The sequence below is a fragment of the Zophobas morio genome, unplaced genomic scaffold, assembly GCF_036711695.1.
Source record: "Zophobas morio isolate AGI-343-1 ecotype UQ-CSIRO unplaced genomic scaffold, CSIRO_AGI_Zmor_V1 ptg000057l, whole genome shotgun sequence".
Taxonomy (NCBI): Eukaryota; Metazoa; Arthropoda; class Insecta; order Coleoptera; family Tenebrionidae; genus Zophobas; species Zophobas morio.
In genome coordinates, this window is record NW_026972162.1 from 778,906 (window position 1) to 793,671 (window position 14,766).

The window sequence follows — 14,766 nt, forward strand, 5'->3', positions numbered from 1 at the left end:
ATATTATTAATCGCAGTGATGGGTAAAACGTAAAGACGGTCTGTAATGAGATAAAAACCAAAATTGGATTTAATTTTTAATGATAACCGGTTAGATATCCCAAATTATTTCAGCTGAAAAGCTAGTTGAACAAAAATAAAAATTGAAGAAATGAAAAATTGAAAAATCATCAAATTTGAAAATCTAAAATAGAAAAAACGAAAAATTGTGTCGAAAAATTGAAAAATTGAAATATTGAGAAATTTCAGATTGAAAAAAAGAAAAATTATCCTTACATAAAATCAGGACATTGAAAAACCGAAAAATTGGAAAAATAAAGAAAATAAAAAACCGAAATGAAAAATTAAAAAGTGACAACTCGAGAAATTGCAAATCGAAAAATTGCAAAACTTAAAACTGAAACATCTAAAAGTTGGAAAATCGAAAAACTGAGAAATTAAAAAGTAAAGTCTCCAAGAGTTGCATATCGTAAAATTGAACAAACAAAAAAATGAAAAATTGAAAAATTGCAAATCGAAAAATTGAAGAAACAAAAAATTTTAAAAATTGAAATTGAAAGAACAAAAACTAAAATAAAGGGAAAACAGAGAAAATTAAAAATCGAAAGATTAAAAACCGAAATCTCGAGAAACTCAAAACGAAAAATTGAAAAATTCAAAATTTGGGAAATTATTTGCGGGTTTCTCCACTTTTTTTTTATTTTTCAGTTTTTATTTTCTTCCATTTTTCAATTTTTTGACATTTCTATTTTTCGGTTTTTTGAATTTTTAAATTTGAGATTTTTCAGTTTATCGATCTTTCGATCTTTCGACTCGGTTTTAGGTTTTTCGGTTTTTCAATTTTTTCGTTTTTCCATTTTTTAATTTTTTGATCATTCGAAATTTCAGTTTTTCGGTTTTTAAACTGTTCGATTTTTCAATTTTTCGATTTTCCGATTTATCTAGATTTCGATTTTCCGATTTATCGATTTTCTTATTCAAATTTTTCGATTTTTAACTTCCCGATTTTTCACTTTTGGCCTATTTCAATTTCTTATAGATCATATAGTCTTAGATATTTCGACAACTCGACATTCCTATTTTTCGATTCCTCAATATTTCAATTTTTGAATTTTTCGATGTTTCGGTGGCTCGACTTTTCAGTTTTTCAGAAAAAGAAAGAAAAATTGAAAAATTGCGATCGAAAAATTGAAGAAACAAAAAACTGAAAAAATTGAAATTAAAAAACAAAAAATTATGAAATCGAAACATTGAAAAATCGACTAATTGACAAAATCAGGGAAATAAAAGACTGAAACGAAAAATTGCAGCTTGAAAAATTCAAAAATTGGAAAATTGATTTCCGTTTGTGGATTTCTCCACTTTTCAAGTTTTTGATTTTTCCAGTTTTTAGTTTCATCCATTTTCCTTTCATTTTTCAATTTTTCGAAATTTCTATTCTTCAATTTTTCGATTTTCTAACTTTTTTATTTTTCGCTTTTTTTAAATTTTTCAATTTTTCGAATTTTTAAATTTTAGATTTTTGAGTTTTTTATTTCAATATCCCGATCTTTCGATTTTTCGACTTCTTGGTTTTAGATTTTTCAATTTTTCCATTTTAAAATTTTTTTTTTGATCTTTCGAATTTTCAATTATTCTGTTTTTAGATTTCTCGATTTATCGAGGTTTCCATGTTTCGATGTACCGATTTTTTTTTTAACTTTTCAGTTTTTAATTTTACAGTTTACGATTTTGATCTAATTCGCCTTCTCAGTTTTTGAATTTTTCAATGTTACGATTTTTCGATTTTTGAATATTTCGATTTCCCAATTTTTCCTCATTCCAGTTTTACACTTTTTCAACATCTATTCAGTTTCATTTTGGCACTTTTTCGATTTTTCAGTTCCTTGATATTTCCATTTTTCAATTTTTCTTTTTTTCAATTTCCAGATTTATCGAAATTTTGTATCGATTTTTCGCTTTTGGCCTATTTCAATTTCTCAATTTTTAGATATTTCCACTCCTCGACTTTCCTTTTTTCGATCTCTTGATGTTTCGATTTGTCGATCTTTTCATATTTCGATTTCTCGATGTTCCAGTTCTTGAATATTTCAATGTTTCGGTTTTTCGACTTTTGGATTTTACAGTTTTTTTAGAAAAAAATTGAAAAATTGAAAAATGCAATCGAAAAATTGAAGAAACAAAAAACTGAAAAAATTGAAATTAAAAAACAAAAAATTATGAAATCGAAACATTGAAAAATCGACTAATTGACAAAATCAGGGAAATAAAAAATTGAAACGAAAAATTGCAACTCGAAAAATTCAAAAATTGGAAAATTGATTTCCATTTGTGGATTTCTCCATTTTTTAAGTTTTTGATTTTTCCAGTTTTTAGTTTTATCAATTTTTCTTCCATTTTTCAATTTTTTGATGTTTCGGTTTTGAGATTTTTCAAAATATCTATTCTTCAATTTTTCGATTTTCCAACTTTTTTATTTTTCGCTTTTTTAAAAATTTGCAATTTTTCGAATTTTTAAATTTTAGATTTTTGAGTTTTTTATTTCAATATCCCGATCTTTCGAATTTTCGACTTCTTGGTTTTAGATTTTTCAATTTTTCCATTTTAAAATTTTTTTTTGATCTTTCGATTTTTTAATTTTTCGGTTTTTAGATTTCCCGATTTATCGAGGTTTCCATGTTTCGATTTACCGATTTTTTTAACTTTCCAGTTTTCAAATTTACAGTTTACGATTTTGGCCTAATTCGACTTCTCGGTTTTTGAAATTTTCAATGTTACGATTTTTCGATTTTTCAATATTTCGATTTCCCAATTTTTCCTCATTCCAGTTTTACAGTTTTTCAGTATTTATTCAGTTTCACTTTGGCAGTTTCTCGATTTTCCCTTGATATGTCCATTTTTCAATTTTTCGGTTTTTAAATTTTTCGATTAATCGATTTTTTTTAATTCAAAGTTTTCAATTTTTAACTTTTCGATTTTTCGCTTTTGGCCTATTTCAATTTTTCAATTTTTAGATATTTATACTTCTCGACTTTCCTATTTTTCGATTTCTGGATCTCTTCATGTTTTGATTTCTCGATCTTTTCATGTATCTATTTCTCGATGTTTCAATTTTGGAATTTTTCGATGTTTCGGTTTTTCGACTTTTGGATTTTACAGTTTTTCTCAAAAAAATGAAAAAATTAAAAATTGCAAATCGAAAAATTGAAGAAACGAAAAAATCAAAAGATTGAAATTGAAAAAATAAATTATAAAATCGAAACATTGAAAAAACGAATAATTGACAAAATAAGGAAAATACAGATACGAAAAATTCCAAAATGAAAAATTAAATTTGAAAACTCTAGCAACTCAAATCCAACAATTGCAAAATCATAAAATTGAAGAATTCAAAAGTTGGAAAATTCTCCACTTTTCAAGTTTTTGAGTTTTCAGTTTTTAGTTTCATTAATTTTTCTTCCATTTTTCAACTTTTTTATGTTGCAGTTTTGAGATTTTCAAAATTTCTTTTCTTCAATTTTTCGATTTTCCAACTTTTTTATTTTTCGCTTTTTTTATTTAATAATTTTTCAATTTTTCGAATTTTTAAATTTTAGATTTTTTAGTTTTTTATTTCGGTTTCCCGATCTTTCAATTTTTCCATTTTTCGGTTTTTAAATTTTTTGATTTCTCGATTTATCGAGGATTTCATGTTTCGGTTTATGGATTTTTTTTAATTTTTGTATTTTTAACTTTACGATTTACGATTTTGACCTAATTCGACTTCTCACTTTTTGTTACGATTTTTCGATTTTTCAATATTTCGATTTCCCAAATTTTCGTCATTCCACTTTTTCGATTTTTCAATTTCTCAATTTTTCAGTGGTTCAGTTTTGGAATTTTTTGATTTTTCATTTTATCATTTTTTTTTTTCCTTTTTTCAATTTCTCGTTATTTCAGTTTTATGATTGTTCAATATTGATTATTCTATTTTTCAATTTTTCCAATTTTTGAAATTTGAGATTTTTCAATTTCTTGATGTTTCGATTTCTCGATTTTTCGACTTCTCGATTTTTCAATATTTTCGTTTTTTAAGTTTTTGATCATTCGAATTTTCAGTTTTTCGGTTTTTAAAATTTTCGATTTCCCGATTTATCGAGATTTCGATTTATCGATTTTTTTAATTCAAATTTTTCAATTCTTAACTTTTCGATTTTTCGCTTTTGGCCTATTTCAATATCTCAATTTTGAAGTATTTCGCCTCCTCGGCTTTTCGATTTGTCGGTGTTTTAGATTTTGAATTTTTCGATGTTTCGGTTTTTCGACTCTTCGATTTTACAATTTTTCGCAAAAAAATTAAAAATAGAAAAATAACTAATCGAAAAACTGAAGAAACGAAAAAAATGAAAAGATTGAAATTGAAAAAATAAAAAATTATAAAATCGAAACATTGAAAAAACGAATAATTGACAAAATAAGGAAAATACAGAAACGAAAAATTCCAAAATGAAAAATTAAATTTGAAAACTCTAGCAACTCAAATCCAACAATTGCAAAATCATAAAATTGAAAAATTCAAAAGTTGGAAAATTCTCCACTTTTCAAGTTTTTGAGTTTTCAGTTTTTAGTTTCATTAGTTTTTCTTCCATTTTTCAACTTTTTTATGTTGCAGTTTTGAGATTTTTCAAAATTTCTTTTCTTCAATTTTTTGATTTTCCAACTTTTTTATTTTTCGTTTTTTTAATTTAATAATTTTTCAATTTTTCGAATTTTTAAATTTTAGATTTTTTAGTTTTTTATTTCGATTTCCCGATCTTTCAATTTTTCCATTTTTCCGTTTTTAAATTTTTTGATTTCTCGATTTATCGAGGATTTCATGTTTCGGTTTATCGATTTTTTTTAATTTTTGAATTTTTAACTTTACGATTTACGATTTTGACCTAATTCGACTTCTCACTTTTTGTTACGATTTTTCGATTTTTCAATATTTCGATTTCCCAACTTTTCGTCATTCCACTTTTCCGATTTTTCAATTTCTCAATTTTTCAGTGGTTCAGTTTTGGAATTTTTTGATTTTTCATTTTATCATTTTTTTTTCCTTTTTTCAGTTTCTCGATATTTCAGTTTTATGATTGTTCAATATTGATTATTCTATTTTTCAGTTTTTCCAATTTTTGAAATTTGAGATTTTTCAGTTTCTTGATGTTTCGATTTCTCGATTTTTCAATATTTTCATTTTTTAAGTTTTTGATCATTCGAATTTTCAGTTTTTCGGTTTTTAAATTTTTCGATTTTTCAATTTTTCTTTTTTCGATTTCCCGATTTATCGAGATTTCGATTTATCGATTTTTTTAATTCAAATTTTTCAATTTTTAACTTTTCGATTTTTCGCTTTTGGCCTATTTCAATATCTCAATTTTTAAGTATTTCGCCTCCTCGACTTTTCCATTTGTCGGTGTTTTAGATTTTGAATTTTTCGATGTTTCGGTTTTTCGACTTTTCGATTTTACAATTTTTCGCAAAAAAATGAAAAATAGAAAAATAACTAATCGAAAAACTGAAGAAACGAAAAACTGAAAAAAATTGAAATTGGAAAAATCAAAAAATTATAAGATCCGTACCTTGAAAAATCAAATAATTGAAAAAATAAGGAAAATAATAAACCGAAACGAAAAATTGCAAGTTGAAAAATGAAAAATTGAAAACTCGGATCGAAAAATTGCAAAATTCAAAAGTTGGAAAATTAAAAGACTGCAAATAGAAGTAGGTACTTCAGCGGCGAGGGAAATTCTGTGGAAATAACCTTCGACCAATTTTTTTCGTAGTCCTTCCCATCCACTTTGCCGCCCGCATCTTTGCCCCCCGACTTTTCCTGGTATCGACTTCCCTCATCAATTATCCCAGCGTTCGCTCCCAGCATCCACGCTATTTGTAGATTGTCTAGGAAGACAGACGTTTTATTTAAATCTGTCAGCGAAAGCGGCCGTTATGTTCCGAGCCTGATTCTACAATGCTTGTTTTGACAGGAACACCACAAGGAAGCGTCTTGTGCATACCTCCGATTCGATACATCATTAATTATATCGATAAAGTCGAAACGAAGCTACGAAATTTACATGACGTTGCCTCTTTCAAACTAATGGATATTGTTCACACCTCTCGCCTCGAACGTGTAGATATGCGAATATTGTGTAAGGCTGACACGCCATGGGATGTATGTACCAGATGGGCCGGCGCGATGGGAGATTCAGAGCTGTCAGAACAGAAAAGCGGAAAAGGTTCGATCGAGAGCGATAAGAGAACGATTGCGGTCAAAATAGCCCGTACGGATGGAGATTGATTAGGCGACGGTCGTGACGGTACCGCGTTCTCGAACAGTCCCATCGTGTTAATCAAACTAGGTTAGCACAAGTAGATCAGAGTGGATGCTAGTAACGGATGGGTCTAAGCGGTGGGTCTAAAAATAAAGCGCGCACAATTTGTTGATTGAAAAAAATCTCGCCTTCTCAGAATCCACTCCGTCTAGACCGAGAGTGAAACCCCAAACAAAGGCGCATTTGTCTTTGACGTGCCCACGATGACTTGCGTCGCTCTCGTCATAATTATGTCTAATTACGCCTCGAGTACGAGTCCCCGATTCCGAGCTGATGGATTATCGACTAACATTTCCTCCGCTTTGCAACAAGACACATTACCAGTCATACAAATGACGGCGAAACTTTTCTCTCGAACAATAAGTGAATGTGTCTACGTCGTGGGCGACCTGGATTTTTCACCCTCTCGCTCGTTATGCATCGCCCATGAAAACTCCATAATAGTTACATTGTGATCGTACTTAATGGACCACTAAATTAAATCCAACTTTCCAACGGCACGAAACAATCAAAATTAGATTTATCGGGCTTGTTTATCGCGATACGGTTAGACAAGATCACGACTGTTCGAGTTTTAATTTTTTTCAGCAGTTTGTGAGCTTTTTTCTTGTTGCAGGATCCATGCCAAGCTAGTTCGGGAGACGCTAAAGGTGAGCGAAACGTCTTCTTTGCAGGAAAAAATCGCCAGCATTTGCATATTTATGAGCGGTAGTTGCGGCGCCACTGCCCGGAGAACGGCTGAGTAACAATGGGAAAATCAATTGGACGTAATCAGGCGCGCTCGCTGGCTTAATTGGACACGTCAACTTTTGGCGACGGGATGGTGTTTACTCGGCGTTGTGGTGCAGGTGCAATAAAAAAAAACTGATTTATTTAAGCGGTTTTGATTTATTAAGTTGTAATAGCGAAAAAGTCCTCCGGGCGATAAATAAGCGACGGTGTTTCTCATCGTTGAGCTTCTTTTTAGGACAACGGCGGTTTCGTCAACCGATTAACTACGTGAAACGTGTGATAGTTTCGTAACGTTTGCATCATTTCATTACAATCGTCGTAGATGGAATTATGAGCGACAAAATAAAAGTCTGTGCAATTTATTCCTTGCGGACCCGGTTGTCGGACAACGAACTAGCGAAAGCGCAATTTAGCCAATCAATTAAATTTTTCTTGTCTTTTCAATGCTGTGACCCCAAAGATTGGAGCGGACTTCATCTACTCTTCCAAATAGTTGGGATTAATAGACTTAGATATGTTTCTTGTAGTCTTTAGAAGATTTTTATTTTGTTGGTTAATCTTAATTTTTCTCCAGTTCTCTGCACTGTCATCACTAATTCCAATTGTTTTGTTTTTACGTTCTTGTCTTGTAAAGTGTCTTCAGTTGTGGAATGTTTGGGAAATGGGAACGGGATATCTTGTCTTTGATTAAAATGTCTCTTGAATATAACTTCCGGCTTCCCAGGGTTTCAGAATTTTCTCGAAATCTCTGTGTTAACCATTTCTTGGTTAAGATTTGCCAGAATAGTCTCTACTTTCACAGCGTAGGCTAGCTCTGTTTTTCAGTTTTTAAGTTTTCCAATTTTTCGATTCTTCAATTGTTCGATTTTTTCAAATTTTCGATGTCTCGATTTTTCAATTTTAGATTTCTGAATGCTTCGATTTTCAGTTTTGGGATTTTCTAGGTGTTTTATTGAATTTTTCTATTTTGCAGTTTCTAGAGTTTCAATTTTTCGATACACAATTTTTCACTATTTCAGTGTTGGGATTCTTTATTTCAAATTTTTGATTTCTAGATTTTTTTCATTTTTTGGTTTCTCAGTTGTCCCATGTTTCAATTTTTCGTCTCTTCAATTTTTCGATTTCTCAATTTCTCGATTAATTGATTTTTTTATTTTCCCATCTGTGAATTTCTCCACTTGCAAGTTTTGATTTCTTAAGTCTTCGATTTTTCTAAATTTTAGATTTTTCGAATTTCCGATTTTTCGATTTTTCAGTTTTTCGTTTCATCAATGGGTCTTCCATTTTTCAATTTTTTGATTTTTCAATATTACGTTTCTTCAATTTTTCAATTTTCCGGCTTTTCGATCTTTCAATTTTTCAATTTTTTGGAGTTTCGATTTCTCGAGTTTTCAGTTTATCAGTGTTTTAATTTTTCAATTTTTCGAATTTTTCAATTTTTAGTTTCTTGTTTGGATCTTCCGATTTTTCGACTTCTCAGTGTTGGATTTTTCAGTTTTTCAATTTTTCCATTTTTAAGATTCTTAGATTTCGAGATTTATCGATGTTTCGCTGTTTCGGTTTATCGATTTTTTTTTAATTTTTTAATTTTTCAATTGTTAATTTTACGATTTGATTTTGACCGAATTCCCCTCCATTTCCCGATCTTTTGATGTTCCCATTTCTCGATCTTTTGATGTTTCGATCTCTTGATGTTTCAATTTTTGAATTTTTCAATGTTACGATTTCTCGATTTTCCAGGCTTTCGGTGTTTTCATTTTTCAATTTTTCAAAATTTTGAATTTTAGTTTTCATAGTTTTTTGTTTCGAGTTTTCGATCTTCCAAGTTTTCTACTTCTTAGTGTTAGATTTTTCAGTTTTTCAATTTTTCATTTTTAAAATTTTAAAATTTTTCGATTTATCGAGGTTTCGATGGTTCGATTTATCTATTTTTTTAAATTTTTCAAATTTTCGATTTTTAACTTTACGATTTACGATTTTGACGTAAATCGATTTTTCAGTTTTTGAATTTTCCGATGGTACAATTTTTCGATTTCCCAATTTTTCGTCATTTCAGTTTTGGAATTTTTCAGTATCTTATGCTGTTTCACTTTGACACTTTTTCAATTTCTCAAGTTTTTGATTTTCCACTTATTTTATTTTACGACTTTGATTTCCCGATTTTTCAATTTTTCGGTTTTGGAATTTTTAAGTTTTTCAATGTTTTTCCTTTGCCCTGTTTTTCAATATTTCAGTTTTATGATTTTTCAATATTTCGTTTCTTCAATTTTTCGATTTTGGAGTTTCGATTTCTCGAGTTTTCAGTTTTTCAGTGTTTTAATTTTTCAATTTTTCGAATTTTTAAATTTTTAGTTTTTTGTTTGGATCTTCCGATTTTTCGACTTCTCAGTGTTGGATTTTTCAGTTTTTCAATTTTTCTATTTTTAAGTTTCTTAGATTTCGTGATTTATCGAGGTTTCGCTGATTCGGTTTATCGATTTTTTTTTAATTTTCCAATTTTGAATTTTACGATTTGATTTTGACCCAATTCGATTCAATTTTTAGAATTTTCGACCACTCCACTTTTCTGTTTCTCCATTTCCCGAACTTTTGATATTCCGATTTCTCGATCTTTTGATGTTTCGTTTTCTCGATGTTTCAATTTTTGGATTTTAGATTTCTTAGTTTTTTGTTTCGATTTTTTGATCTTCCGAGTTTTCGACTTCTCGGTGTTAGATTTTTCAGTTTTTCAATTTTTTAATTTTTTAAATTTTTAGATTTCTCAATTTATCCAGGTTTCGATGGTTCCATTTATTGATTTTTATTAATTTTTCAAATTTTCGGTTTCTAAGTTTACGATTTACGATTTTGACCTATTTCGAATCTTCAATTTTTAGATTTTAGAACACTCCACTTTTCTATTTCTCCATTTCCCGATCTTTTGATGTTCCGATTTTTCGATCTTTTGATGTTTCGATCTCTTGATGTTTCAATTTTTGAATTTTTCAATGTTACGATTTCTCGATTTTCCAGGCTTTCGGTGTTTTCATTTTTCAATTTTTCAAAATTTTGAATTTTAGTTTTCATAGTTTTTTGTTTCGAGTTTTCGATCTTCCAAGTTTTCTACTTCTTAGTGTTAGATTTTTCAGTTTTTCAATTTTTCATTTTTAAAATTTTAAAATTTTTCGATTTATCGAGGTTTCGATGGTTCGATTTATCTATTTTTTTAAATTTTTCAAATTTTCGATTTTTAACTTTACGATTTACGATTTTGACGTAAATCGATTTTTCAGTTTTTGAATTTTCCGATGGTACAATTTTTCGATTTCCCAATTTTTCGTCATTTCAGTTTTGGAATTTTTCAGTATCTTATGCTGTTTCACTTTGACACTTTTTCAATTTCTCAAGTTTTTGATTTTCCACTTATTTTATTTTACGACTTTGATTTCCCGATTTTTCAATTTTTCGGTTTTGGAATTTTTAAGTTTTTCAATGTTTTTCCTTTGCCCTGTTTTTCAATATTTCAGTTTTATGATTTTTCAATATTTTGATTTTTCAATATTTCGTTTTTTCAAGTTTTCGATTTTGGAGTTTCGATTTCTCGAGTTTTCAGTTTTTCAGTGTTTTAATTTTTTAATTTTTCGAATTTTTAAATTTTTAGTTTTTTGTTTGGCTCTTCCGATTTTTCGACTTCTCAGTGTTGGATTTTTCAGTTTTTCAATTTTTCTATTTTTAAGTTTCTTAGATTTCGTGATTTATCGAGGTTTCGCTGTTTCGGTTTATCGATTTTTTTTTAATTTTTCAATTTTGAATTTTACGATTTGATTTTGACCCAATTCGATTCAATTTTTAGAATTTTCGACCACTCCACTTTTCTGTTTCTCCATTTCCCGAACTTTTGATATTCCGATTTCTCGATCTTTTGATGTTTCGTTTTCTCGATGTTTCAATTTTTGGATTTTAGATTTCTTAGTTTTTTGTTTCGATTTTTTGATCTTCCGAGTTTTCGACTTCTCGGTGTTAGATTTTTCAGTTTTTCAATTTTTTCGTTTTTTAAATTTTTAGATTTCTCAATTTATCCAGGTTTCGATGGTTCCATTTATTGATTTTTATTAATTTTTCAAATTTTCGGTTTCTAAGTTTACGATTTACGATTTTGACCTATTTCGAATCTTCAATTTTTAGATTTTAGAACACTCCACTTTTCTATTTCTCCATTTCCCGATCTTTTGATGTTCCGATTTTTCGATCTTTTGATGTTTCGATCTCTTGATGTTTCAGTTTTTGAATTTTTCAATGTTACGATTTTTCGATTTTCCAGGCTTTCGGTGTTTTCATTTTTCAATTTTTCAAAATTTTGAATTTTAGTTTTCATAGTTTTTTGTTTCAAGTTTTCGATCTTCCAAGTTTTCTACTTCTTAGTGTTAGATTTTTCAGTTTTTCAATTTTTCATTTTTAAAATTTAAAAATTTTTCCATTTATCGAGGATTCGATGGTTCGATTTATCTATTTTTTTAAATTTTTCAAATTTTCGATTTTTAACTTTACGATTTACGATTTTGACGTAAATCGATTTTTCAGTTTTTGAATTTTCCGATGGTACAATTTTTCGATTTCCCAATTTTTCGTCATTTTAGTTTTGGAATTTTTCAGTATCTTATGCAGTTTCACTTTGACACTTTTTCAATTTCTCAAGTTTTTGATTTTCCACTTATTTTATTTTACGACTTTGATTTCCCGATTTTTCAATTTTTCCGTTTTGGAATTTTTAAGTTTTTCAATGTTTTTCCTTTGCCCTGTTTTTCAATATTTCAGTTTTATGATTTTTCAATATTTCGTTTCTTCAATTTTTCGATTTTGGAGTTTCGATTTCTCGAGTTTTCAGTTTTTCAGTGTTTTAATTTTTCAATTTTTCGAATTTTTAAATTTTTAGTTTTTTGTTTGGATCTTCCGATTTTTCGACTTCTCAGTGTTGGATTTTTCAGTTTTTCAATTTTTCTATTTTTAAGTTTCTTAGATTTCGTGATTTATCGAGGTTTCGCTGATTCGGTTTATCGATTTTTTTTTAATTTTTCAATTTTGAATTTTACGATTTGATTTTGACCCAATTCGATTCAGTTTTTAGAATTTTCGACCACTCCACTTTTCTGTTTCTCCATTTCCCGAACTTTTGATATTCCCATTTCTCGATCTTTTGATGTTTCGTTTTCTCGATGTTTCAATTTTTGGATTTTAGATTTCTTAGTTTTTTGTTTCGATTTTTTGATCTTCCGAGTTTTCGACTTCTCGGTGTTAGATTTTTCAGTTTTTCAATTTTTTCATTTTTTAAAATTTTAGATTTCTCAATTTATCCAGGTTTCGATGGTTCCATTTATTGATTTTTATTAATTTTTCAAATTTTCGGTTTCTAAGTTTACGATTTACGATTTTGACCTATTTCGAATCTTCAATTTTTAGATTTTAGACCACTCCACTTTTCTATTTCTTCATTTCCCGATCTCTCGATGTTTCAGTTTTTGAATTTTTCAATGTTACGATTTTTCGATTTTCCAGGCTTTCGGTGTTTTCATTTTTCAATTTTTCAAAATTTTGAATTTTAGATTTCATAGTTTTTTGTTTCGAGTTTTCGATCTTCCAAGTTTTCTACTTCTTAGTGTTAGATTTTTCAGTTTTTCAATTTTTCATTTTTAAAATTTTAAAATTTTTCGATTTATCGAGGTTTCGATGGTTCGATTTATCTATTTTTTTAAATTTTTCAAATTTTCGATTTTTAACTTTACGATTTACGATTTTGACGTAAATCGATTTTTCAGTTTTCGAATTTTCCGATGGTACAATTTTTCGATTTCCCAATTTTTCGTCATTTCAGTTTTGGAATTTTTCAGTATCTTATGCTGTTTCACTTTGACACTTTTTCAATTTCTCAAGTTTTTGATTTTCCACTTATTTTATTTTACGACTTTGATTTCCCGATTTTTCAATTTTTCAGTTTTGGAATTTTTAAGTTTTTCAATTTTTTTCCTTTGCCCTGTTTTTCAATATTTCAGTTTTATGATTTTTCAATATTTCAGTTCCTCGATTTTTCGAATTTTCGATTTCCCGATTTTTTAGTTTTTCGATTTTCCATATTTTCCATTTTTAAATTTTAGATTTTTCAGTTGTTTGATAATCCGGTTTTTCGATTTTTCGATATTTTAATTTTTGAATTTTTAAAATTATATAATTTTCGATTTCTAGTTTTCTCGATTTTTCAGTTCTTCGATATTTCTATTTTAAAATTTTTCGAATTGTTAAATTTTATATTTTTCAGGTTCTTGGTGTTTCGATTTTAGGTTTTTCGGTTTTTCAATTTTTTCCATTTTTTAAATTCTTGATCATTCAAATTTGCAGTTTTTCGGTTTTTAAATTTTTAGATTTTTAAATTTTTTTTTTTCAATTTTTCGATTTCCTGATTTATCGAGATTTCATTTTTTTAATTCCAAATATTTCAATCTTTCGATGTTTCGGTGTTTAGATTTTTGACTCCTCAATTTTTCTATTTTCGATTTTTCAATTTCCCAATTTTTCGTCATTTCAGTTTTGGAATTTCTCAATTTATCCGTTTTTTCGATTTTTCAGTTTTTCCTTTCTTGCATTTTTGATTTTTGAATTTTTCGATTTTTGCTGTTTCAATTTCTCGATTTTTCAATTTTTTCGTTCTTCGATTTTTCGATATTTTGAGTAATTAATTTTTTAAATTTAGGTTTTTCAATCTCTCGATTTTTCGATATTTTTCTATTTCAATTTCTCGAATTTTTAAATTTTTGAATTTTTAATTTTTTGATGTTTTCATTTCTGTACATCTCGGTTTTCCATTTTTAAAATTGTGCGATTTTCGGTTTTTCAAGTTTTTAGTTTCTCAATTTTTCAACATTTCTATTTTCTCGGTTTTTTCGATTTTTCAGTTTTTTGTTTCTTACATTTGTGATTTTTGCTGTTTGGATTTCTCGATGTTTCAATTATTCCATTCCTCAGTTTTTCGATATTTTGAGTAATGAATTTTTTAAATTTTATATTTTTTAGTTTCTTGGTGTTTCGATTTTAGGTTTTTCGGTTCAATTTTTTCCATTTTTTAAATTCTTGCTCATTTAAATTTTCAATTTTTCGATTTCCTGATTTATCGAGATTTCATTTTTTTAATTCCAAATATTTCAATCTTTCAATTTTCAACATTTCAATTCTTCGATTTTGCTTATTTCGATTTTTCAGTGTTTAGATTTTCGACACCTCAATTTTTCTATTTTCGATTTCTCGATGTTCCAGTTTTTCAATGTTTCGATTTTTCAATTTTACAATTTTTCATTTCAGTTTTGGAATTTTTCAATTTGTCCGTTTTTTCGGTTTTTCAGTTTTTCGTTTCTTACATTTTTGATTTTTGAATTTTTCGATTTTTGTTGTTTCGATTTCTCGATTTTTCAATTTTTTCATTCTTCAATTTTTCGATATTGTGAGTAATTATTTTTTTAAATTTAGGTTTTTCGATCTCTCGATTCTGCGATATTTCTCTATCTCAATTTCGCGAATTTTAAAACTTTTGAATTTTCAATTTTTTGATGTTTTCATTTCTGTATGTCTCGGTTTTTCCATTTTTAAAATTGTGCGATTTTCGGTTTTTCAAATTTTCGGTTTCTCAATTTTTCAACATTAAAATTTTGGGTGTTTTT

General features: G+C 28.0%; 1 protein-coding gene across 1 annotated transcript in view; it reads left to right on the top strand.

Moving 5' to 3' along the window:
* Positions 1 to 14,766, top strand: part of LOC135143008 (protein N-terminal asparagine amidohydrolase) — a 74,784-nt gene that overhangs the window by 23,496 nt on the left and 36,522 nt on the right. The window contains exon 2 of the mRNA XM_064074833.1: positions 6,969 to 7,002. The gene's annotated coding sequence lies outside the window, so the exon portion shown is untranslated. The remainder of the gene's footprint in view (positions 1 to 6,968; positions 7,003 to 14,766) is intronic.